The sequence below is a fragment of the Gadus morhua genome, chromosome 14 (assembly GCF_902167405.1).
Source record: "Gadus morhua chromosome 14, gadMor3.0, whole genome shotgun sequence".
Lineage (NCBI taxonomy): Eukaryota > Metazoa > Chordata > Actinopteri > Gadiformes > Gadidae > Gadus > Gadus morhua.
Genome location: NC_044061.1, coordinates 17,212,402 through 17,238,153, shown reverse-complemented (window position 1 = coordinate 17,238,153; position 25,752 = coordinate 17,212,402). Strand labels below are relative to the sequence as shown.

The following is a 25,752-nucleotide window of genomic DNA, read 5'->3' as shown; positions in this document are numbered from 1 at the left end:
ATCTGTTTGTCCAGATGTATTCTCCTTGGGGTCCTGAGTGACCTTCACTCAACCCTGCGTCCACCACTCACGCTGAGGGGCCATTTGTGATTAGTAGGCATAATGTGTGAGTGTGGGTGGGTGGGTTTGGGGAGGGGTTGTCAGGGTTTGTTGAGATTCTGCATTTTGTATTTTGTTGAATTTTACATGAACAACTCTCATTTCAAAATCACAAAATGTATGTATCCTATTAATACTGAATAATTGCTAACTCTTGTTAATCATGTGAAATGCAAACGATCCCAGAGCATATCCATCCATTTTCTTAATCCACATGTACAGATTATTTAATTTATCTCTTTACTGTTTTTCTTAAAATTGCTAAAAGGCTGTTTGCATGGCTTATTTATTTAAAAAAGAATGTGAGCCAGGCAATACTTAAATATAATCAATCCTCATCTGAGCACTTTAACTCAGTCGCTAACTCAGAAACTGAGACATGATACCGACAACAAATATGAATTTGTTTGTGCATCCTTAGCAACCATTGTTTTATGAAATATGTCAGGACACATGTTTAACACTAGAAAATGCATTTCCTGCAGAAAATGAGGTGAGTGCTGTAATCAAGAGAAGGGATTTGAACAGAGTCTAAATGGAGTAAACAATGTAAACATGCACACCATTTAAAACATTTGGTTTGAATGGTTGGAAACAGATAAAGTATAAGAGTTAAACAAAAAGCTAATGTAATCAAGTTTGAATACATTTGAGATAAAATATAGAGTAGCTGAGCTTTGCTGTTGGCAATTTTCAGCTCAACTATAGACTAAAAACCAAAAACCTGCCCAAAACGTATATTGCCAGAAATCCGATAAATTATTTACTTCTGCTATGGCAAATACACAAATACACACCTAAACGCAACCTGATTATTAACTATGATGTTATTTGGTATAGACCTCTGAAGAATAAGTCCCGCCCGGAAATTAGATGGAAAAAGTATGCAGTTCAAAACGTGACGCAGCTTTTACTTCCTCGCCAACTACAGAGTTTGTTAAGTACGATCATTCAAAAACGCCATATTATTTCCCAAAGACATTCGACCGATGGAACCTGAGCCTCGGAGGCGGGACTTATTCTCATCTATCTCTCACACACACAAACCTCAAAAGGTCTGTGTAAAGAACACTCTGACAGTCAATAAGATGACATTAATACATCACACACAAAATAGGCATGTAAAATACCAATGGTGAGCACAATAAACACCTGAATGCGATCGAATTTAATCAAGAACCTTTACGTTACACACGCGCACACGCACGTGCACACACGCACTCCCTGTGCAGGGACACCGCCACAGAAAATGCATGTTTGGTACATGAGCAACCATAAAACGACCCTCAAAATAGTCATGCATATTATGATCTTACACTTATGCAGAACTTCAACTTCAAATAATCGAGAGAACTTAAAGAACATTAACCTTACAGTCAACGCCAGGACATTGTAGCATCAAATTATGTTTTCGGCTCTGAAAAATGTCAAATAGTAATTTGTCTCAGGCGTAAAAAGAAAAAAATGTAAACCACAAATTGTTATATATTGTGTTGCATTTTTCTTTCTTTCCCTCTTTTTCTCTCCTTCTTTCTCTCTTTCTTTCTTTCTTTCTTTCTTTCTTTCTTTCTTTCTTTCTTTCTTTCTTTCTTTCTTTCTTTCTTTCTTCCTTTCTTTCTTTCTTTCTTTCCTTCTTTATTTCATTCATTATTTCTTCCTTCTTTCCAAGTTCGACGAGCACGTCAGCATGGCGACGGTATAATTACAGCTATATGGATGTAATGGAGAGTGCCCGGTAGTGCAGGAAGCCAGTGAACCATGGCTGTCTTTACAGCTGTAAGAGGCTGCTTAATAGAATATAAATCAGGAAATAATGAGGTCACATTGTGTGTGGTGTTGAAGTTGCAGCCAAAAGGTGGATGTGACCCTTCGCCTGGCCAACAGAGTGCAATGCAGCACAGCAGCCTTTCCTTCGTGGTCAGCTTAATATCAATCCCACACAGCAGGGGGTGTAGTTCAGAAAACACAGTAGAGCTCGCCTTTGAAAAAGAGAAGATAGAGGTATAGTTTCGTGTCCTAATAGACCCTTTTTATATAGGTGTCATTGGGACACAGGTGTCGCTCATAACACAAATGATGGGTCTACTCCTATTACGTACCAGGACACATGGTTCATGGCATAATGTGTGTTCTCTCCCACTGCTACCTGGGCCCTGGCTGGAACATAAAAGGAGCAGGCCCATGGTGAGTGTTATGAGTACTGCCGTTTGTGCCACCTAGAGACCAAGGAGCATGGCTTTAGCTTTGATCTGACACGTCCATTTGGAACACTTTGAGGAGATCTTCCCTTGGGAGAAGATCAGAGGGGCTGATCATGAGCAGTACATACTGTCGGTGGGCTCTAGTGAACGTTAAGCTTCGATTTATCCAAAGGGACAGGTTTTGTTGAACTATTTTGGCAGGTAGGTGCCCAGGTTGCAGTGTCCCTTCATCTAGAGGGGAGTTTGTGTGTCTATGTAAAGAAAAGGACTCACCATTTGTGCAGGTTCGACTGCGGTACACGTCATTAGCAGGGATTCTGTGCAATGGGTCATTCCACGTCTTTTTTGTGTGTACCGACTCAACAGTGTAGACACACGTCAGTGGTCTTCAGCTGGCTTGTGTGTCAGTGTGTGCATGCTATTTCGAGTGTGCGTGCTTGCATTTTATGGTTCTTGCAAGCTTGGGTGAGAACACTTCAAGTTAGCTATTTATCTGCTCTGGCCTGAAGTGAATGAAACCCTACATCATAAGATGTCTACTGTTTTTATGAGGACAACTTTAAATATATTATTCCTGTGGAAAAAGACTAGACACCATGAAAAGAAAATGGACAAATCACCCAAAACAAAAAATCCTCCCCTCATATAAAACACATAACTGACTAACATTTTGTTTATCACTTCCCAATGGATACAATTGCATTTGTCCCACTCTTATTACCAGTTGTACTTCGAAATACAATCAAAGTTGTCTTTCGTCTTCCCAGGTGATTAGAAGAATGATATTTTTTTCCTTCCATTCCATTTTTGTATCATCTCTAATTATACACACCTTTATTGCCAATTATCTTTTCTCACCTACATGGAAAGCAACACATCGATTACAATTCTCCACGGGCAAGATGGTTGGCTTTATGTGTAGAATATCGGGATAGGCAGGCTGAGTAATATGGAATGGATTGAAGGTGCGGGTAAATACCTGCCTTGTAAAATTGCATTTGTTTGATCTGTGTTTGCTCTGTAAGGGAGCAAGGCAGCAACAGGGATTTTGTATTCTGCCCAATGTGGAGGATTTTCTGACTTATCTTGTTAGTATCAATATCTCAACACAATATCTGTACAACAGGGCTATGCACATAAGTTGCCTATTGCTCTCTCCTTTGCTGCATCTCGCCGACAGCTTTGCTGTAGAGTGGTAATGTTTTGTAATGTTGTAAGTAACATCTAGTGGTATCGTTAGCTGCGGCGATGTTTGTTTTAGGTGGTCTTGATTCTCGGCTGTAGTAGAAAATACCTCTCATAGCTTGCGTTTGAGAGGTGATTTATTTTTATGTTGTTATGATGATCACTCTAACTTGATGCAAAGAGAGAAGTTTTCTATTTTTAAACAGATGGAAACGGTTGGAGACAGCTGTTGTCACAATCCCTTCCGGAGGTGGCTACATTCAATCTAAATAGACGAGAGATAGGTTTGGCCCTTTAGACTGAATCTCTCACAGAGGTAAACAAGGTACTTGTGTAGTTTATGCAGGACAAACAGCAGGGAGGGTGTTAGCTGCATAAAGGATCTTAAATCAGCCACAATCGACCACGTAAAATTGCTCATCACATATATCACACAACACAAACTAATCGCTCTGAAAAACCTAAACAATCACCAAAGACACCAAAACACCAGAAAGCACTAGAAACTGCAGTCGGTTATTCATTAATCGCATTAGCGAAAGGCTTGGCACTCTTGCACACAGTCGAATTATTGGGTTAGTCTGACTATGATTGGATTATTAAACTGCATGCATACACATTAGTCGAATTAAAATCGTGTTTTAATCTGACGCGATGCACGCATTGCACTCATAAAGTGTGCATGTCTACGGTCAATCGCATTGGAATTGGATTTTGCATTCTGCGCATGCTCGAGATCTTTTCCGGGAGCGGTGAGCCGGAAGTAGAAGGAGATGGTAGGTAGTCGTGTTGTTGTCACTGTCGAAAAACATGAAACTGCGATTTAAAAAAGAAATATATTTTTTTTGGAGGAAGCCGGTGTCATGCCAATGTAGTTACCCCCTATAAGAAGTGTATCATCATCAACATGCATCCAGTAAACACTACGCTTGAATTTCACCAAGGCTCAATTAAAAGTACATGTTTTTCTAAATCTTGGTCATCAAAAAGGTTGTAAAGGTTTTCTCCGGCGTGTTTACGATCTTTATTCATTAATTTCGCCGCGGCCAAACTGACAGGGATATTCTCTGATATTATGAATCTTTAAGACAGCTTCGGGTTCTCTGACTCTGGTACTTCCACAACAAGTAAAGACTCGTGGTGGGGGTTATCTCGGCCATGGTGGAGATGGAATTTGGGGAAAGGCACTTTGGCTTTGGGCTGCTCAGCTGTCAGTTTACTTCGGGGCCATGTAATCTGCCGGTGGAGTCCGCATACGGCCGAGAGGTCGGAACAATAAAGCGGACCTGAATTTAACTGACAGCTGTCTACTGAAAACATATTCCCTGAATGCCGCCTGAGTTTGTGGTTGCTGGTGACGTAAAGAGGTCAGCCGGTGGCGCTATAACCAGTAGTTGAAATGGGTACCACCTATTGTACCGAGGTATGGCATGCTTCGGCCAATGAATCAATTTTCTCACCGCCATATATAATTGGACAATTGCAGTTGTCCAATTGAGGAGCATAGTCGAACTATGGCTTTAATGTGATTAAGCTGTGCAAGGAAATGTACTGGGTGTGGCAGTTTGGAAGGAGGTGACGTGGCACCCCGATACAGGGTGAGACCAGGGTGGGGGTTGGAGGGGAGAGTCTGAGAAGAAGAAACAGAGCTTCGGAGCTCTTCAGCTCAGAAGCTCTGTTTACTTGTCACTGTAATGTAGGCCAGAACCCAGTGGACGAGCCAGGGAAAAAGATTGCTAGAGTTCTGAATGTGTTGGATCCACCCCCCCAATATTCCTGATCAATGAGACTGCCTGCCTGCCTGAGAAGCTTCAACACACACACACACACACACACACACACACACACACACACACACACACACACACACACACACACACACACACACACACACACACACACAGACACACAGACACACACACACACACACACACACACACACACACACACACACACACACACACACATACACACACATACAAGTGCACACCCGCCCCCCCCAGTCCAGGCCCCCGTCCCCTTGGCCCCCGGCAGTCCATTGATTGAAGAAGTACTATAGGACGGGCTCGGCATGACGGGTCCAGAAAACGCGCCTGGCGGTTCGTGTTTGCTGACTTTGGCACGTCCATGCAAGGGGCCAGCAAAACAAACAACCATGCCCCTGAAGCAGCCGTAACCGTGGAGAAGCTGGCTCCATTTGTGCGTTGAGGACTACAACTGTCACCACTGACAATCAGCGCGGTTACACACATGCATTGTGAAGCAGACATCACTTGTGGCTGAAGTCTCAATAGTCACTAATGGGGACTCTGTTCTGCCATGGCTGTTTGTTGATGAGGGCGCTTGAATTATAGGCTTAGTTTACTCTAATATTTGTGCCAATAACATAAGTTCATGGCACTCCCGTGAGATGGTTGCCCTGTTTTCATGCTTTTCATCATGCTCTATCTGGATATTCGCTGTCAAATGGAAACTCGTGGGATTTCTTTTCCTGGTGACATATGTGGATTCCTCTAGCATTTCCATTCTTAACAGATTAGAGGGTTCTCTTTTGATGTGTTTTTTATGTATGTATATACAACACACTCTCACTCACGCACACACACACACACACACACACACACACACACACACACACACACACACACACGTACACACACACGCACACACGCACACGCACACACACTAGCGCATCAAACAGAACGGCTGCTGTAGTGTTTCACTCGAGTGGCTATAAAATGTTACAACATATGTTGTTTAGTTAGGCTACCTTACTTAAATTATAGGATATAATAATAATGAATGGCATTATAATTTTATGAAAGAAAAAAAATAACAAGTAATGCAGTTTGCAGCAACACTCATATATTAACTGTACATATATATGTATACCAGGTGCAGGTGCAGACGGAGACAAATTGAATTGAATTGCTAATAAGAACAAACAGGGAGTTGGATGAGTCGGGATGGGAGAACCGAACGGCAGCGATATAGAGGTCATTTCAATATTACTAGCTCCTCAAAATGCTGTTTATTGAATTTGTTATGTGTTTGTGTGTGTGTGTGTGTGTGCGTGCGTGTGTGTGTGCGCGTGTGTGTGGTGTGTGTGTGTGTGTTTGATACAAATTCAGTTTTTCTTCATTAAAAGGAATTTGCATGAAAAAGTGTTTTACTCAATAATGAGAATCACCAGTGTGTTTGATTCTGCATCCTCAGAAGAATTTGTCAAATTCTGCAAAATAACCCTTGCCTTTTTTTCTAGGACCGCACAAATAATTCATAACTGGGCTAAAATGCTTGCATGCTACACCTGTATAAATGAATTAGGCTTTATTGAAAAGTTACAGTTGACAGCTTGGAGAAATAAAAATATTGAAATATTTATAAAGGACGCATCAGGAATATGTAAATAATGTAAGGCAGTTACACCATTATCTAATAAGCTTCCTTATTGCAAATGCATCTGCATTGTGGTATTGGTGAACACTTTTCTATTCATGACGGTCATCTGATACGATAAGGTGTAATAAGAAACAGGGATTTCAGGGAATTCACTGTAACCTTGGTGCACCTGTGCTTAAAGCCATTCACACCTTTGTTCAAAAAGCTTTCCTCTCCTTATTTCACTCATGACAGCTTCCCCCTCAACGTAAGGATACCAGTGTTTGTTTAATGTCGTCTCAGTGATAGGCGATGAAAGTTTGGCAGGGCGAGATCTCGGGGGCATGTTGTTGTTGTTGTTGTTGTTGTTGTTGTTGTTGTTGTTTGTCTGCCTTGTATGAAGGGCCATTTCTAAACTACTTCATGTAATAAGGGATGGGCCACCGGTGCCACGGAGTGCAATGCTGCAGGGGATGTCTACCACTCAACCTCCGAGGAGGAGTCCTTCTCCCAGGAGTCTGTATCTTCCGGGGGTAGGAGATATGTGGCTTAGTACTATCTGTGGGCTGCGATAGTATCTGTGCTTTTTATAACTGACAGCAGTGAGGCTGCTAACCCACACCGCAGCAAGAGGGAGACCTTGATTTCTGCCACTGCCTTATGGATTCCATGCCACATATGGCTGAGAAGCGAACGTGGTGGCATGCTTCTGCCTCCCCGCCAGCGTCGCTAATGCAGAAATGGAAGAGGCGAGGCGGCGGGGTGGCTGCTCCCGTGTGTCCTCATTGACAGCACCTTGTTGTGAGTCGCCGTGGCAGGGGTCCAGGCGGGGGCGCCACGAGGAATGCGTAAACAATGCCTCCGCACTTCGATCTCATCCAGAGCAGGACGCCTCCCACTTATTCTCTGGCTGGGGGCTTTTCGCCAAATCCCGAAGGGATTCAAACGACTTTATTCAATGACAAACACAAAGGTTCACAACAACAATAACAACCCCTTCTGTAGGGCCCACCTATTTCACATAGGAAATGGGAGTTATTTTCACATTTCTTTTTGCTTTATAAAACCCCAAGTGGGGATTAGCCTGTGTAATCCCAAATAAGGGAGACGAGCAGGGAAGGACATTGTGTGAGATCTTCAGCAACAAATCCCTTTTTACCAAGGAAACAAGGCGCGTGTGGGTAAAGAGGACAGGGGGAGAGCAGCCGCTCTGAAACACTGTCTGATGGAACAATTATTTTATGATCCCAAGCAAGCACTTAAGTAAGTAAATTGTTCCTGAGTAGATTTCCTTTAAAGATAGATCTAAAGAGATCTAAATTCTCAATGACATTATTTTTGTCACTTTCACATATATCTCTCATATACTAGCATTGAGCCCAAACAATAGAATAGATCCATTTCATTAGATTAAGCAAACAGTACCATCCCATTTTTTATTTCATACAACCTGTTTACCACCAGCCATGCTACTCTATTCTTTACCATAATTTGGCCTTGCAGGACTGCAGAGAAAAGCACCCTTCACGATGTACAAAATGATGAAGACAAAATCAATTTGGGTGGAATGACTTTTAAATAAATCCACACTTAACGCACATTGTGCTTGGAAGAACGTGTGCTTGTGTAATAATCATGGAGCCTTCTTATTTCCATTATTGGAAATGTTCAGTTTTTCTTCCCTCCAACATTTTTACAGCAATGCTGTACGGGCAACAATTCAAAATTCTTGTTATTAATAATGTTGCATCCTGTTTATTTCTTTGAACTATTTTGTTATTAAATTATTTGAGCAATAGAATGCTGCTTCAAGTCAGTTTCCAGAAGTGGGTCAATAAGTCATGCGTAGAGAATCAGACACAAAGAGAACACTGTTGTTAGAATAAGGGCTTAATGCGCTGAGTTTTTAAACTTCTTTAAAATTGTAGCTTGTCAAGCCCCTTAAGGCCATGGGATGCACAAACAAACAATGTGTAACAACGAAACATTATAGCATAAATGTGGCCAATACTTAAATCAGTAATTCCCAATTGCTATGCTGTTTCAAAATATATAGTTATTAAAAAAAAGGTGCTTGTTGAACACGTATACCGAACCACATTGCCTTACTACAAGGACACTCATTTTGGGGACAGAAGGACTTTTAAAAAATAGGCGGGGGGGGGCGACGACTAAATCCTGAAGCTAAAGTTTAGCAATCCTAACCGATTCAAATGCTAATCATACACATCTTGGAACAACTTCCAACCAAACATGCCTACTCCAGCCAGGTTCCCCCCATGACACTGTGTTGCTTGATTTTGCTTACGTTTTTTACTACCTAATGTTTTGTTTTTTTTAACTACCTTCCTTAGCCATAAAGAAAGAATGACAGTACATCGGAGTGAGCAGTCTAACGGCGTCATACAGCATATATCTGAAGGCTGATAGTACCTTCACACACAGTGTAGGCATGCCATAGAAGCCATTCGGCTAATTGTGTTGTCATATGAATAATGGCACTTAAACCCTATATGGGTGTACGAGCCACACTGGCATGTAGTCATACTAAACCTGTAATCCCAATGTCTATATCTTCTTTGCTGCCATGCAGACTACTACAGTAAATTAATCCAGTGAATAGAAACGACACCATTGTTGTATGTGGATAACAGTTCTGGTTGTAGATATCCACACGCTACTGAATCAACAAGTGAGATTAAAGCAGGGTTACTTTGAGGAATTTACATTTTTTATTCCCTAGTGTTGAGCTGCCTATTAGTGAAAGAGGTTTAGCGTCAACGATGCATTACTAATAGATTGTAGTTGTAAGACTTACAAAGAATTGTACATGGTTCTATTAAATATAGAATGGCCATGTCGTTCTACAACAAAGAAGAAAAGATAGAACAGATTAAAATAAAATATGTTTTGCAATTTTCTGGGAAAAAAGGAGGTCGGTTGAACCATTGAATCCCACGGCTTTCATGAGTATTGTTATGACGTTATAACAAGTATAACCATATAAATGTCACTACTCACTTGATTTTGAAAGAAAGTGTAAAGAAAGAATATAATTGGGACCCATTAGAAACAAAACAATTTTTATTCATTTATTGACACAATACTTATTCACAAATAAGAACAATAATAACGGCCAATGACTCGAAAAAGTAAGCAGGAAGGAATGCGTCAATTTGTTTATAGAAAATGTTAGCGGAGACAAAAAATATAACAAGCTTTAAAAGTTAAAAATCAGAATCGGAATCAGAATCAGAATTTATTTTATTACAATCTTATTGCACAACGACAAAAGAGTAAAATTCTTATGCTTGGTCCCTCAACACACACATAGCAGAAACAATACAATATAAAGTAAAAAGATATTTAAAAATAATTAAAAATAAGTAAGAAAAATAGGTAAAAGTAAGTAACAGAAATGTAAACAGAAATGTAAAGTGAGCAAGTGGCAGTGGTACCAGCCAGGGTGGATTTTAGTGCAAAATACAGAGCACTGGAAAAAATGTGTGCAATTGCAGTAAATAATGAAGTAGAAATGTATTTGAATAGTCTCTTGTTGTATCGTGTGTTGGGTTGGTTTGATGGTAGTGGATTCCTCCAGGAGCCTGACTGCTTGGGGGAAAAAACTGTTCCTCATCCTCCGGGTTTTGGCCCCCGAGGCTTCGGTACCGTCTCCCCGATGCCAATAGCTCAAAGAGTTTGTGGCTTGGTGGCTGTGGTCCTTGATGATTCTAAGGGCCTTCCTGACACACATCTGCTGTCCGCACTACCCTTTGCAGCACTTTGCGGCATTGAGCAGTGCAGTTCCCGTGCCACGCTTTGATGCATCTTGTTAAGATGCTCTCCGTTGTGCCTCTGAAGAAGGCCCTCAGGATCTTGGGCCCCAAGCCAAACTTTATCAGCTGCCTAAGGTGAACTAGGCGTTGCTGTGCTTTTGGTTGGTTGATGTGGTCCTCCCAGGTGAGGTTTTTTGTCATGTGGACCACCAGGTACTTAATGCTTTCTACCCTCTCCACAGCAGACCCAATGATGTTGATGGGGTCTTGAGTCTGTCTCTTCCTCCTGAAGTCCACCAAGAGCTCTTTGGTTCTGTCAGCGTTGAGAGCGAGGTTGTTGTCCTGACAGTACTGAAGAGCAATCCCCCGGTTAACTTGGGCCTGTTGACCTGATAAGGTTTTGAAATGAATGCTGACTATCATACCACTGTACCACTGTGAGTGTATACAGTGGTACAGTGGTATATATTTTATAGCACCTTCAGCAGGCTATAAAAAGAGGAGCTTCATTAAAAAGGGGCAATCGAGAAGGGTGGGTGTGTTTGCTGCAGTGGTGGAGCAGTAGAGTGAATGGAGATGCTTGTGGGCAGGGAAAGAGAAAGAAAGAGAGAGGGATGATTTTAGGTGGAGTGATAATGGGAGGAAGTTAGTATCTGTGTTGAGGTGAAACAAAGCAGGCAGAATACGATACGCCAGATAGACGGGACATCTTGCAGATCAGAGGTACGTCAAGAGGGAAATGGCCCAGCATCGACAACAAGGAGAACATGGGGGTGAGGAACAAGAAATTGAGCCCTCCACTAGGAATACCCTCGGAAGGATGATACTGGGGGGGAGGTCAAACACCCCCACATGTCTAGCTGTTGTCTCCACAGGTGGACATGTGGGGGAGTTTGACCTTCCCCCCAGTGTCATCCTTCTGAGTGTATTCCTAGTGGAGCGCTCAGAAGGATGATACCAGACAGGATCCCCAACAAGTCTAGCTTTCGTCTCCACAGGTAGGGTTAGGTAGGGTAATAGCAACCTAGACATGTCCAATGTTCCCAGGGAGTACTGGGATTTGTAGGAGGTCTTCAAGTTTATCAAGGCACCCACTAAGGTCGTATCCCCCCATATACCTTATGACTGTGCCATAGATAATTTACAAGGAACCATACTTCTCTGGGATATACCAGACGTTGGTTAAGGATGTCCTTAGGGACCTCCATGACAAAAGTGTTTTTGTTTATTTGTACGACATCCTAATATTCTCCAAGAATATCACTGAGCATAAGCAGCACGTCAGGAAGCCTCTTTAACGTCTCCTGAAACACCATGTTCGTCAAGGGAGAGAAAGGTGTGTTTCATGCCGTCTCTTTCTTAGGGTTCATAGTGACCAATGGACATCTCCTGATGGACCCTGCCAAGGTGAGCGCAGTGCTGGGCTGTCCTCAGTTGTCCTTGGTCATGCAGTCGGATAGTTTCTTAGGGTTTTCTAATTGCCCTTGTCAGCCCAGGCGCTCAAGAGCTTGATGCTATTCGCCTGGTCCTCGGAGGCTGAGCGTGCTTTCACAGAGCTGAAGCGCGACTTCCCCACCGCACCAATCCTAAATCACCCTGACTCTTCTCTACCCTTCATAATTGAGGTAGACGCTTAAGACATTGCCGTGTTGGCAGTTTTGTCCCAACGTCACCCCACAGATCGGAAGACTCATTCCTGTTCTTCTCATGTTGCTTGTCCCCGGCAGAGCGGAACTATGATGTGGGCAACCACAAGCTACTGGCGGTTAACCTGGCATTAGTGGCGATACTGGCTAGAGGGAGCCATGCATCCATCCATCGTTTGGACGGACCATAATAACCTGGCCTATATCCAGGTGGCGAGGCAGCTGAATATGCGTTAGGCCAGGTGAGCGCTTTTCCCTACCCGATTTGAACTCACAATCTCTTTTAGGCCTGGATCAGTGAACTTTAAACCAAACTCCTTGTCCAGGCAGTCTGATCAGAGTCGAGAAGCACCGTGGTTCCATCATTCCAACTGCTTTGTTTGTGGCCCCAGTGTTGTGGGGCATTGAGGCATTGGTGAGAGCGGCTCTGCGCAACGAGCCAGATCCCGAAGGAGGACCTCCGAACAGACAATTAGTTCCCAAGGCTGCACGACTACTCCTATGGGTGCACACCTCGAACCCCACTAGCCATCCCGGGGTAGCCAGCCAACTGGCCAACGGTGGCCAGTTATCTCCATCCTTTACCTGTTCCCTTTACCTAGTCCCACATTGCCCCACCTTCTATATCTGCCCTCCCCCCCTCGAAGCGATACACTGCTATTCTGGTCGTGGTCGACCGGATTACTAAAGCCACCCCTTCCCAAACCCCCGTTGGCCCAGGAGACCGCATCCTATATGTTGCAGGTGCTGCAGCACATGTTCCACCTCCACAGCGTTCCCCAGGATGTCGTGTCAGACTGAGTTCCCCTGTTCGTCTCCAGGTTCTGGAAGGCGTCTGCTACCTGCCTCGGCACTTTCTTCAGCCTGTCGTCTGGCTTTCACACCAAGTCAAACGGCCAAACGGAGCTCGTTAACCAGGATCTGGAGGGGATATTGAGGTGCTACCCTTCAAACGACCCGGCATCCAGGAGCCAATGTATTGCATGTGCAGAGTGTGCGCATAACACACTGGTAAGCTCTGCCACTGGTCTCCCTCCCTTTCAGTTCCAGTATTGTAACCAGGCCCCCCTGTTTCCAGAGCAAGAATGCGCGACGCAGCGCTCTACCCAGGATCTTATCTTTCGGACGGAGCCCAAGAAGCTATCCCCACGCATTATCGGTCCTTCCAAAGTGATCCGCCGGATCAACCCGACAGGATCAACAACTTCCCTGTTCCATGCGGCCCACCCAACATTCCCTGTGTCACTCCTGAAACCCGCCACCTCTAGTCTGTTGGCTCCTCCCCCGCCCCCTAAACCCCCGCCGCGACTCCTTGATGGTCGACCAGTGATTTACAGTGAATCAGATTGTGGCCTGTCGGGGGGTCGGGCTGGGTTTGCAGTTTTCAGGTGATTGGGGGGGTCTGGTCCGGAGGATCGATCATGGATTCCTAGGCCACACATTATGCCACCAGATTCCAGAGGCATCACCCTGAGGAGGCATCACCACCACGGTGAAACGGCAGGAGCCGTTCATCGGAGGGGGGGCACTGTTACACAGGGGGGCTGCAGCAACCTCTAGGTGCTCTACTTCAGCCACACATGTTGGTATCCTTACCAGACACCCTACAATCATGGACTAATCATCCACACCTGTGCTTAGGATGTCATGCCTATTTATTCCCTCTGCGCCCCTCACTCCCTGCTCTAACTTCAACTTTCAATGTTTGTCGTGTTGTATTTTGCTGGGACATTGTCCTTTGTCAGTTTTTTTGTACTGCATTTCTACTTACTTAGTTAAAGAGGTTGTTTTGTCAAACGAATTTTTGCCTGCTGCCCCTCTTTACGCACTTGGATGCAGTTTGATCCACACCTTACCCAGACTGTAACAGTGGTATAGCCCTATTTGTATTATGTATACACTTGTTCTTCTTCGTTTTCAAAATAACCTAGTTGTTAATAAATAGTCAGCCGGAAATCCATTAGGTAAAGATTATGTGTTCACACTGAATGATGAGGTCAAATCCATCAAGGTTGTTTGCACGGGTGCAAACACTCTTCTGCAGCGCCATCTGCCTAATGATCTCACCTATTATCGGGGCCGCTCCACGTCATCAAGCTAACGCTGGGGGACGGGGGCGGTTGGAGACTCTGCCAAACTGAGTGAGACAAAATTGTACGCAGGGGAACAATGAGGGACTTTTCTTCTTTGTGTTGGTGTTGACGTGATGAACACATTTTTCCCATCGATCTCCCAGGACCAGGCATCGCTATCTTGCCTTCCATTAGACCCGACTCACTGCTGTCAGCCTACATAGTCAAAGCTACAGGAATCTCCCCGTTGCAAATAAAATCTTTATTTAGATGTGCACACACCGAAACAAACAAGCATGCACGCATACACACAAACGCACTAAAACATAGACACACATGCATAAAAACACGTGCGCAAATGCACACACCCACACACAAACCAATAAACCGGTAAACCCACACACAAACAACCCACATCTCTCACACTCATGCTATGACATAGTGTGTTCTTCATGTTCGTGGTTGAATTAGTGTTCAATCTCCCAGAACCAGGCGTCGCTTGCGTGCTTTTCAAAAGAACCACCACGATTTGTTCCTGCTGCATACTAGCAGGCACAGGAAACTCCCCGCTGTTCCTCTGATCAAAAGCCAGTAGTGCCATATTCTGAAGATGAACATTGTAACCACATCTATTGTGGTTACAATGCAACATAATATGCTGTCTCTACCAGAGGCTGGTCCAAGCACGCACCGCAGGGATTGTGAACTCATCCTGGTTTGGAAAAAAGGAAAAAAAAAGTGGTTCACAAAAGTTTGTGAACCACTTTGTTAACAGCCGAGAAGATAAATCTATCGCCTGTGACCAAATGGCCTAATAAATTAAAAAAATTCCAATATAAAAAAGGCCTTTGTCTCTATCTTAATGGCCACACGATATGCCATTCCTGAAAGGAACCACAGACGGTCTTCTAAATTGAATCCTCTGAACAGAAAGCACAATGTCTAATAAGGATAAACTATTTTCCAGAGGAAGCTGGCTGAACATGCAAACTGTATCCCCGTCATCTTTCTGCGTTTCAACAATATAACTTTTAGAGTCGGACAGAGGTAACGGTATACACAACATTTGACCATTGACATTTTATCCGTGAACTTTCTCATTATTGTTTTTGCCTTTACACCAGACCGTTGACTTTGGCTGACCCCCCTTTGGCATCCTGTGGCAGCCAACTGTGCTGGGGGAATAGTTTAACATGTTAATGAAGCAAAGTTAGACATTGTCAGTGTGTCTGAGCACAGCATTTACCCCAAAGCCTATTCCACTCACCTGCTAAACTGCTTCAAGTAAAACAGGCCTTGCCATGGAGACGATATTACCAGGCTGATCATTGCATGGATTTATATATTTAGTCGATTCATTCTCTATTCACTGTGAATGAAGAATTTGTGACTGAGCCTCCATGTTGTGACAGCAGCTGTGTGTGTGACCATTGCGTGAACCGCAGCTGGTGATAAACCGCTTTAATCAAAGCTGTGTTTTCTCCTTAATGGCTTCAGACCAATTAAGGCAGGTTATCATCGGGCTCCATGCTGGTGCTGGGCTCCTCTGCTGGAACTGGATTACCGATGAGGGAAGCTTTCTAAATCAGGATCTCATTAGAATCCAGGGGTGTTTACAAGGCTCAATAATTATGGATCTTTTACTAGCTTTGCTTGTTAGTCTTATTGGAAAGGAAACTTGGAATCGTGTGTGTGTGTGTGTGTGTGTCTGTGTGTGTGTTTGTGTGTGTGTGTGTGTGTGTGTGTGTGTGTGTGTGTGTGTGTTTGCATATGTAAACCTGAGTGTGTGTGTGCGTGTGTTTGAGCTTGTGTGTGTGTGTGTGTGTGTGTTTGTGTGTATGTGTTTGTCTGTGTGTGTGTGTGTGTGTGTGTGTGTGTGTGTGTGTGTGCGTCTGTGTGTGTGTGTGTGTGTGTGTGTGTGTGTGTAGTTGTAGCTGTCCGCTCTTTTCTCACACCAAAACCTGGATTTAGTTCCAGACGTCTGCTTTTACATTTAGCAGAATATCCCTGGCAATTATAACAAGTAGTACTAATCAAATGTTTTCAGTTCAAAGCTAATTAGATTTAATGAGCGAGTCGTCAATCTGTTTCCTATCTCGATGAAGCTGTTTAAAATCTCTAGAAACCTTTTATGACCATTTATTTTATTAATAATGTCTCGTGTTCACCCAGTACATGCTCCCACACACCACGACCATGCGTCGGTTTTAACTATGCAAAGCAACAACCAGCTGAATGTTAATGCCAGGGAGGGGCATGATCAAGCTTTAACAACCAATTTCTACACTAAACTGTGCTGTGAGTGTTTTAACAGGTAGAAACCATCTGCCCCTATACCATCACACCTCTCATAATTTTCCTTCCTGGGCTGTTGGGTTCTGTTAAAGTGATACTTCACCCATTCAGAACCTGCGTTCTATCATTATAAAATTGCTATTGTAATCTAATTTTTTTTTCCTCAGTCTAACCCAGTCTTCCCTTGGCCCAGCTTTCCTGATCTAATTTTCTTTGCTTGCCTGCTAGAAGGGCCGAGGACTACAAACCACTGGTTCTGCAAATTTGTGAGCCCACCAATAAGGAATGAGGGGGGACGGGAGCTTGCGTACGAGTTGTAAACACAATGTCCGCCATGTTTCTTCACCAGTATTTTGAAAATCTATTGTTGGATTCGGAAATTCAGGGCTATTAGTACGAGCCAGAATACAGCCAGGAAGAATTGACACAAATAGAAGGGGAGGCTGCTGCGGCTTGCCTGTTGCCGAGGACGAAGAGCCGGTGTTACACCGAATTCTGCGACCCACCGAAAAGTGTGACCCCAGGGGCGGGTCTTTCTTTTCTTGATACTAACATTAATTCTAAACAGCATTTTACACAGTAGCCTACAATAGGAAATGCTCAAAGGTAAATCACCTAATTAAACACTGACTGTAGCTTTTTATGGGGAAAGAAGCCACGGTGATGGAACGTAAAATAAACGCCCATCCATTGTATGGGTCTGTTAAATGCTAATCAAATCAAATCTGTTTATTAAGCACATTTAATAACAAAGTGAGGGGGTGGGGGGAGATATCATGTTTCATTTATGTCAATACAGTTTTTTCGACTTCATGCATGTCTACTTCAAACTCGTGCTGCGTGCAGAAAATGTGCAACAGCGCCCCCTGGGGTCACACGTTTCGGTGGGTCACGGAATTCGGTGTAACGCCGGAGCGTGCCGGTTTGCTCTGTTCGCCAATAGACACTTACCTTAATTCGATAATATGTCCATGACACTTACACAGAGTCCCTGTGCTGCAGCGAATTTCAGCGATGCCAGTTTCTTCTAAAAGAAATGGCTATTTCTGGCGAGGACAGTGTGTGTAACCTCTCACCCAGGCTTTACGCCTCATCTGAACAGTTGGGTATTAGATACATATTTCCGGACCCAGAAAGTGAACTGGAAACGCCAGCCAAAGCCCGCCGGGAGAAACAGACGTCTAAGCATAGTACTTTTTTTTTTTTTTTTTACTAACACATTGGCTACAATGTGTTATTCCAAACGGAAACAGGCAGGCGGTGCAGCGAGCGGAATGCACTGTGGTAGTTGGAGGATTTCTTACTTTTGAGCCAGAGAGACACTTTCTGCCTTTTCTCAGGATAGGATGAACCAATCTAATTCTTTTTGCACATTTATAATACATAGAATCAGTTACTTCATATAACCTTCATATGTCCACCTGTGAAGTATCCCTTTAAGTGAGCCAAACATTCTGGAAGCGATGTTAGACCTTCTTCATTCTTTCTTTTTTGTGTGTTGTTTTCTTGCCCCCTTATGGTTATTTTATTTTATCTGTCAGTTCCTTATTTTGGCATTTCTTCTCTTTAAAATATTCATCACTTAGGTCATGCTATTACGTCCATGTCCAATGTGTTATGAAATATCACCCTTGCCTCCTCCACGGAAAAAGTGTGTATGTGTGTGTGTGTGTGTGTAAACGTTTCTCTATGCGTGTGTGTGGTATCTGTGTGTATGCATGTGTGTGCATGAACTTCTGTTGGTGTGTTTGTTTGTGAGCACGTCTGTGGGTATTACTGTATGTCGAGGTAGTATGTATGTATTTGTGTGAAAGTGTGTGTGTGTGTGTGTGTGTGTGTGTGTGTGTGTGTGTAGGTGAGCAGGCAGGGAGAGCTGAGCCTTTTATTTGACTGATCTTCTCCTTAACAGACTGTGTGGGATCCTCAGGGCAGTGTTGGCTGAATCCCTTCATGCCTCCACTCTCTCTTAAGGTCCGGAGCCCCCCTCCTTTATTGTGGTTGGGAAGGATGTTTTCCGGCTGGATAATAATTACTGGCGGTTGTGGTGTGGCCGGCTGGACCCACAAAAGGGATAAAGAGAGAGTGTGCGCTTGCTTGTGTGCACGTGTCTGCGTGCAGGATCGGGTTTACCAGTGTTTGGCTTGGGCAGATGTTAAAGTTCTGTAGTGTAGTAAGGGTGAAGAAAGATTTGTAACCAGAGCACTAGCAAGAGAGAGAAATAAATGAGAGAGAGGGGGTGGGGGGGCTGTGAAGTGGTGAAGGGAGACAGGGAGGAGGTCATGGCATCAGGAGGGGGGATGCGATGCAAGTAGAGGAGGCGGGTGCAAAGTGAAGAGAAATGCAGAGAGAGAAAGAGACAAAGAGAGAGCAAGATATATTACGACAGAGAAAGAGAAAGAATACCAGAGGGAGAGAAAATGGGGACGATGAGAATGTTGCAAAAAGAAGCAGACAATTAAATACCAGGAGAGTTGCCATTGTGTGTATTTGTGTGTAAAAACACAGTGGGAGCTGAGGGAATCATACATTTTCTTACTCCAGTGAAGCGTAATCATACGCACGCACACAACACACACCCACAATCACACGTACACACCCACACGCATACAAACACACGTGCGTGCACACACACACACACGTGCGTGCACACACACACACACACACACACACGTGCGTGCACACACACACACACACACACACACACACACACACACACACACACACACACACACACACACACACACACACACAGACATATAAACACACACATCCAGGGGATTGGCAAATGGTTTGGGGAGGGTATTTTAATCCATTATCAACTCATCAATGCAAATTTCCACACACAAACACGCACACGCACACACACACACACACACACACACACACACACACACACACACACACACACACACACACACACACACACACACACACACACACACACATGAAGAGGAATTTGATAGCCAGCTTGACAACTGGAACAAATACCCTCCTCTAGGACTTCCTTAGCTCTGGATGTTGAATGCCTCTATCAGGATGGTTTGGGGGGGGGGTAAGTATCTATATTACAGTCAATGGATAAAGATCTAACCTCATAGTCTTAGTCCCGTACTGGACTATATGGCGCTTAATGAGCAAGCGAAGTCCATAGTCCGCACACCACCCCACCCCTCTGTTTTATTGTCCAATCTTTCATCAGTTTTCCGAGTTTACAAACAATTATGTTAATTTCACTGCATACTTGTTTCCTCGTCTGTCTTTATCTGTGTCACGCAAACAGAAACACAAGCACACACATACATACAAACCCACACACAGATCTCTAACAGCGCCTCACCACTAAGGAGCACCATGACCACCAGGATTAGCATAGCATGAGGTAGTAGCAGACACTCGCCCACAGAGTTCCCTTTGTTGGTGTGATTTGTATAAATAACGCGAGTGTATATATCCATGTCACATTTCTCCTGGTATTGCTGAGTGTCCCGCTAAAGGTATTCAAAGGTCTGAATGCAGCACAGGAACCTCTATTTCCAGTAAGCAAATGCATTGTGAAACATGCTACGGTTGTACATCGTTACGGTATGGATATGTTTGTGTGTTTATCTGCGATAATCTGTGTGCATGTTTATCTGTACCTGGAGGTGTGTCAGCTCGTTACACTATGCTGCGTGCGTGTGTGTGTGTGTGCGTGTGCGTGTTTGTGTGTCTGTCTGTTCGGTGTTCGCTAGCATCCAGGCTGTTATCTTCTTTATTGTTCGATTTGTTATCCAATGAGCTTTCTTAACGCTTCTTCCTGTGCTCGGCAGCAACCCGATGCCGGGCTGAGCCCAAGCTGTGCCGGAACGAGGCCAGCGTTGAAATGAGAAATTTTTTTAAGGAGACCAGGCATAATTCAATTCACTCTCGATTCACTTTCAATAATGTTTCATGATTTATGAATTCAGGAGTTCCCTTCAAAAGCCTGGCTTGGACTTTTCACAAATAAAAAGCCATAAGAACGAGAGAGAGAGAGAGAGAATGAAAAGAGAGATGGCTTACTTGGGCTGCAGAGGAACCCACAGGGACCCAGAGGAAGGCCGCTAGCTTACCATCAATCATCCGCTATTCGAGACGTTGTAGAATTAGCGCTCACATCGTTGCTTCCCACGTTGGAGACGTTCAGGCGTATCTGGGGCTCTGGGGAACATCAGAGTGTGGGAGTGGGTCTCCATCTGCACTGCGACACAGCAACAGCAGAGCCCGAGGCATGTCACAACCTGGGGACCCACTCCCAAACATTAGTCACCTCCCAGGCTTGTAGTAGAAAACTGGTACTGTGTGTGTGTGTGTGTGTGTGTGTGTGTGTGTGTGTGTGTGTGTGTGTGTGTGTGTGTGTGTGTGTGTGTGTGTGTGTGTGTGTGTGTGTGTGTGTGTGTGTGTGTGTGTGTGTGGGTGTTCCGAGAAAGAAGGTGGGGTGCAAAGAGGAGAGAACGCTCAAGAGATTAGAGATTTATTGATTACCCTCTCTCTCTTTCTCTCTCTCTCGCTCTCTCCTTCTCTCTCTCTCTCTCTCTCTCTCTCTCTCTCTCTCTCTCTCTCTCTCTCTCTCTCTCTCTCTCTCTCTCTCTCTCTCTCTCTCTCTCTCTCTCTCTCTCTCTCTCTCTCTCTCTCTCTCTCTCCCAACATCGTCTTCTCTCGTCTTCTCTCACCTTCTGTAGTCTCCATTGCAGCTCTGAGTTTATTTATAGTGAGATGTGAAAGGTTTTTTACATAGCCTTCCACTGTGCATCAGGGAACACCAACCTACCTCCATTATTACAACGTTGTAAGTGTTAACTATATGCGCAAAACCAGGGTAGCAGTATAAACAGGAAGCAATATGGAGAGGAAATCAATCAAAAGAGGGTCTAATCATAAGCTCTGCCAATATAATCAACACCATTGTATTTATCACATCATAACCACCACCCTTATGGTCAACATTAGCCAACTACGCCTTTGCCTTCTCCCTGCCGGATTTTTTTTCCAGTAAAGACCATTATGAGTCACCGAGGTCATAAGAGATCACAGGGCACTTATGGCAAAGAGTAGGGGTTTTCCCGGTGCTCTGGCACAACCAGGCTTATTCAATCTGGCCCCATAATCATCCTTCTGTATAATTGGCTGACTCATTAATTCCCTCACCCTCCACCTCAAGCTGGTGTGTGGAGAGCGTTCTGGCGCAGGTTGGCTGCCGTGCATCACCCAAGTGGGTGCTACACACTGGTGGTGGTGAGTGAGGTCCCCCCTTCACTGTAAAGCGTCTTTGAGTGTCTAGAAAAGCGCTATATAAATTCAATCCATTATTATTGTTATCTCTACTCTGACTTTTGCCTACTGAGTTGTGCATTTGAGTAAATTATCTAAGTAAAATAATTGACTTAGATAATTGAGTAAAATAATTGAGTAATTATTATCTTTACAACAAGACAACATTATCGTATTATCACCTCATTACATCTGCCAATATAAACATCACGATCGTAATCATCTTACATCATTACGCCTGCCAATATAATCGCCACTACTGTAATCACCACCACCACCACTTTAACCAACACTATTATAATTATCACAACTTATTACACGGCTCTTCTTAATAGTGTAGAATGCTCCATTCACTTGAATGGGTCTTCCCCACGTTCGGCGGTCAATTATCTTTTTCATAATTGACCGTTGCTAAGCATAATTGTCCGCCGTCAAGGAACACATCTTTCGTGCAACTACGCAAGTAGTCTGGCAACTTATCAACCCCGGCATATTCGGTTGCTAAGCGACGTCAACGTCTCTGGCAAACTATTTCTCTGCTGATGAACATTACGAATGGTAACAAATTGTAAAAAGACATACTGTGTGAAGTTATTTTTCCGCAAGTGTAATAAGCGGGATAATGTAAAGAGCGCTGGTCACTATTGAAAATAACCTTATTTTCCTGATAATGATGAATTCGTTATATACATTATCCCTAACATAACCACCACCACCAGCAACACTATCGAAATTATCGTCACTATAACCATAACCAAAACCGCAGTCACCACAACACGCTAGAACAGACAGAATAGTGAATTAGAAGGGAAAAGTAAATAGTGGAAATGTATACTGCTATTAATTTAGTAAGTTTTGTAGAGGTGTACTGTAGAGCTGTATTTTAAGCTTTGCTTTGAATAGTTCCCAAGAGTCAGCTTCCCTGATCACCAGTGGCAGTCTACTCCATAGGAAGGGGGCTCGATAGGCAAACGCTCTCTGTCCAGCCGATTTATTTTTTACCGTAGCGAAAGAAGGCCAGCTCCCGAAGACCGGAGGGACTGAGAAGGACTATAAGGAATGATGAGATCCTTCAGGTAGGATGGAGCTAATCCATGCAAGGCTTTATAGGTTAGCAGTAGTACCTTCAAATTTGATCTGGAAGTTATTGGTAGCCAGTGCAAAAAGGCAAGAATAGGAGTGATGTGATCAAACTTTCTCGTTCTATTCAGTGGTCTAGCTGCAGCATTCTGTACAAGCTGTAGACTTCTCGTGGTAGAGTTAGGTAGATCCCAGAAAAATGAATTACAATAATCCAGTCTTGATGATATAAATGCATGAATCAGTGTCTCTGCATCTGCTGCTGATAACATTGTTCTGATCTTTGCTCATAACATGGTGGTCAAAGCACAGCTGAGGGTCGAACAGGACACAAACAGGATTTCTGACAGATGCACTCTGTGGGATGGGGAAGCCATCCAACCACAGTGAGATTCTCAAGTGAGACGATAAATTTAAAATCTGTCTTCCCAGTGTTAAGCAGCAGGAAGTTCTGTGACGTTCAACTCTTCACTGCAACCAGACAGGACCCAAACTTCTGGATTTGGGCCGAATCCCTTGATTCTACAGGAATAAAGAGTTGGGTGTCATCCGCGTAGCTGTGGAAGCTTATTCCAAAGCTGCGGATAACGTTGCCCAAGGGAAGTGTGTAGTTTGCAATAAGCAATGGACCAAGGACCGACCCTTGTGGTACACCAAAGCGTAGTTTGCAGTGCTTCGATTCTGAACCCTCATAGAGCACAAATTGTGTTCTATCTGTGAGGTAAGATTGAAGCCGGCGAAGAGCCGTTCCCCAATGAAGAAGAATGCTGTGGTCGATCGTGTCGAACGCAGCAATGAGGTCAAGCAACACAAGCATCAAGTTCACATTTGTATGCAAAGCAAGAAGGAACATTTACCACTCTTGTCACAGCAGTTTCAGTTGAGTGGAAATTCCTGAACCCCGACTGGAAAGGTTAGAAGAGATTGTTCCTCATCAGATAGTTGACGACTTGCTTTGCTACAATCCTTTCCTGTACCTTGGACAGGAAATGGAGGTTCGATATAGGCTGATAGTTGCTGACTAATTCGGGATCTAGGCCAAGCTTTTTGAGTAGCGGTTTTACCACTGCAGCCTTGAAATAAGACCGAACAATTACCGTGGAGAGCAAGAGATTCATAAGCGAGAGGACTGCAGGCCCAACAGTGGGAACAAGTTCCTTAAGAACCTTGGAAGGGAGAGGATCCAACATACAAGTTGTTGGTTTAGATGCCTTTATTACCAAGTTCATTTCAAGTTCAACCAGAGGGATTGTCAAGAATTCCAGGAGAGCTGCCCCAGAGTTCCCCATCCTACGGGGCAAGACCCCATCCTGCCCCGCAAGATGTGTAGGACAAGTTGAACGGCAAGCATCAATTTCCTCTCTAATCGATTTAATCTTATTGTCAAAGAAATCCATGAATCGACCTGCTAAGAGGGAGGAGCCTACACTCTGAGTCTGTTTCTGAGTCAGACTTCACCATGTCGAAAAGAAACTTGGGATTGTTTCTCTTCAAGTTGATGATACTAGAAAAGTAGGCGTTCCTGGCAGTAGTCAGCGCACCCTTATAGGTGAGCAGACTGTTAAGCCACGCAAGACGAAAGACCTCAAGTTTAGTCGAGCGCCATTTGCGTTCAAGGATTCTGCAACCTTGCTTCAGGGTGCGAGTTTCTGCATTAATCCAGGGAGTTCATTCTTTCAATGATCGTTTTTTAATTACAAGCGGAGCAACAGAATCAATGGCAGCAGACAAGCCATTGTTGAGTTCATCAGCAAGGCACTCCACAGAACCCATAGTTATAGAGAGGAGCAAGGGAACAGGGTAACTTATCTGCCATAGCTGTAGTGGTTGCAGGGGTGATGCGACGACAGGGGCAGGATACCACCACCTGGAAAGTGAGCAGAAAATTGTCTGATAAAGCTAAGGTGTAGGGAGAGACAACCAGATCTGAGATGATGACACTGCGGGTCAAGAAGAGGTCCAGCGTGTTTCCACCGATATGGGTTGGGTGCTGGACGAGCTGTTTGAAACCAAGCGTATCTGTAATGGACAGAAAAGCCTTTGCAAGGCCATCAGATAAACGTATTCAGACAAAATATTGTCTGAATATGTAACAAGATCAGCTGCAAAATCAGAAAACTCATCTACAAAAAGTGAGTACGAGCCTGGGGGACGGTATACTATAGCTAAAACGAAAGAGTCTGGAACTTGTTCCGTTTGTTGGGGAACTGAGGAGCAGAACGCGAGCACTTCAAAGGATCTGAATATAAATCTATTCTTTGGCTTTAATTTTATTTTTTGAAATAGTATGATTTTGACATACTGGTTGCGGCCTTCGCCTGCGGGTTTTACAACTCGAGACAGCGCGAGGCAGCACCCCAATACATATTCTGGTTAACACTCTGAAATAGATACATCATCCTGGTAAACTGGTTCAACTAACCCACCTACTGTTCTAGACTCGGCAACGTAAACTATCATGTTGCTAGCAGGTTTGCTAAACTCCTGCAACCCAGCGTGCTGTGATTGAGTCCCGCCTGGCTAAGACATCTATCTATGTTTTTTGAGGCGCCTAACCCAGTAGGGTGAAGGCCGTCGCTCATCAGCACGCCAGGGCGGCCACACAGGGAGGGCCAGTTATCTATGAAACCAAAGCCCTGCTCTGAACTATATTGTAACAGCCAGCGATTTAGAGACAATAATCTGCTGTAACACTCATCTTTACCCTTATCGGGTAGAGGGCCAGAGA

The 25,752-nt window shown here is 44.0% G+C and overlaps 1 protein-coding gene across 3 annotated transcripts in view; it reads left to right on the top strand.

Moving 5' to 3' along the window:
• The window catches only part of tspan4a (tetraspanin 4a), an 84,070-nt gene that overhangs the window by 14,078 nt on the left and 44,240 nt on the right, over positions 1–25,752 (top strand). The gene's annotated exons all lie outside the window — the stretch shown is intronic.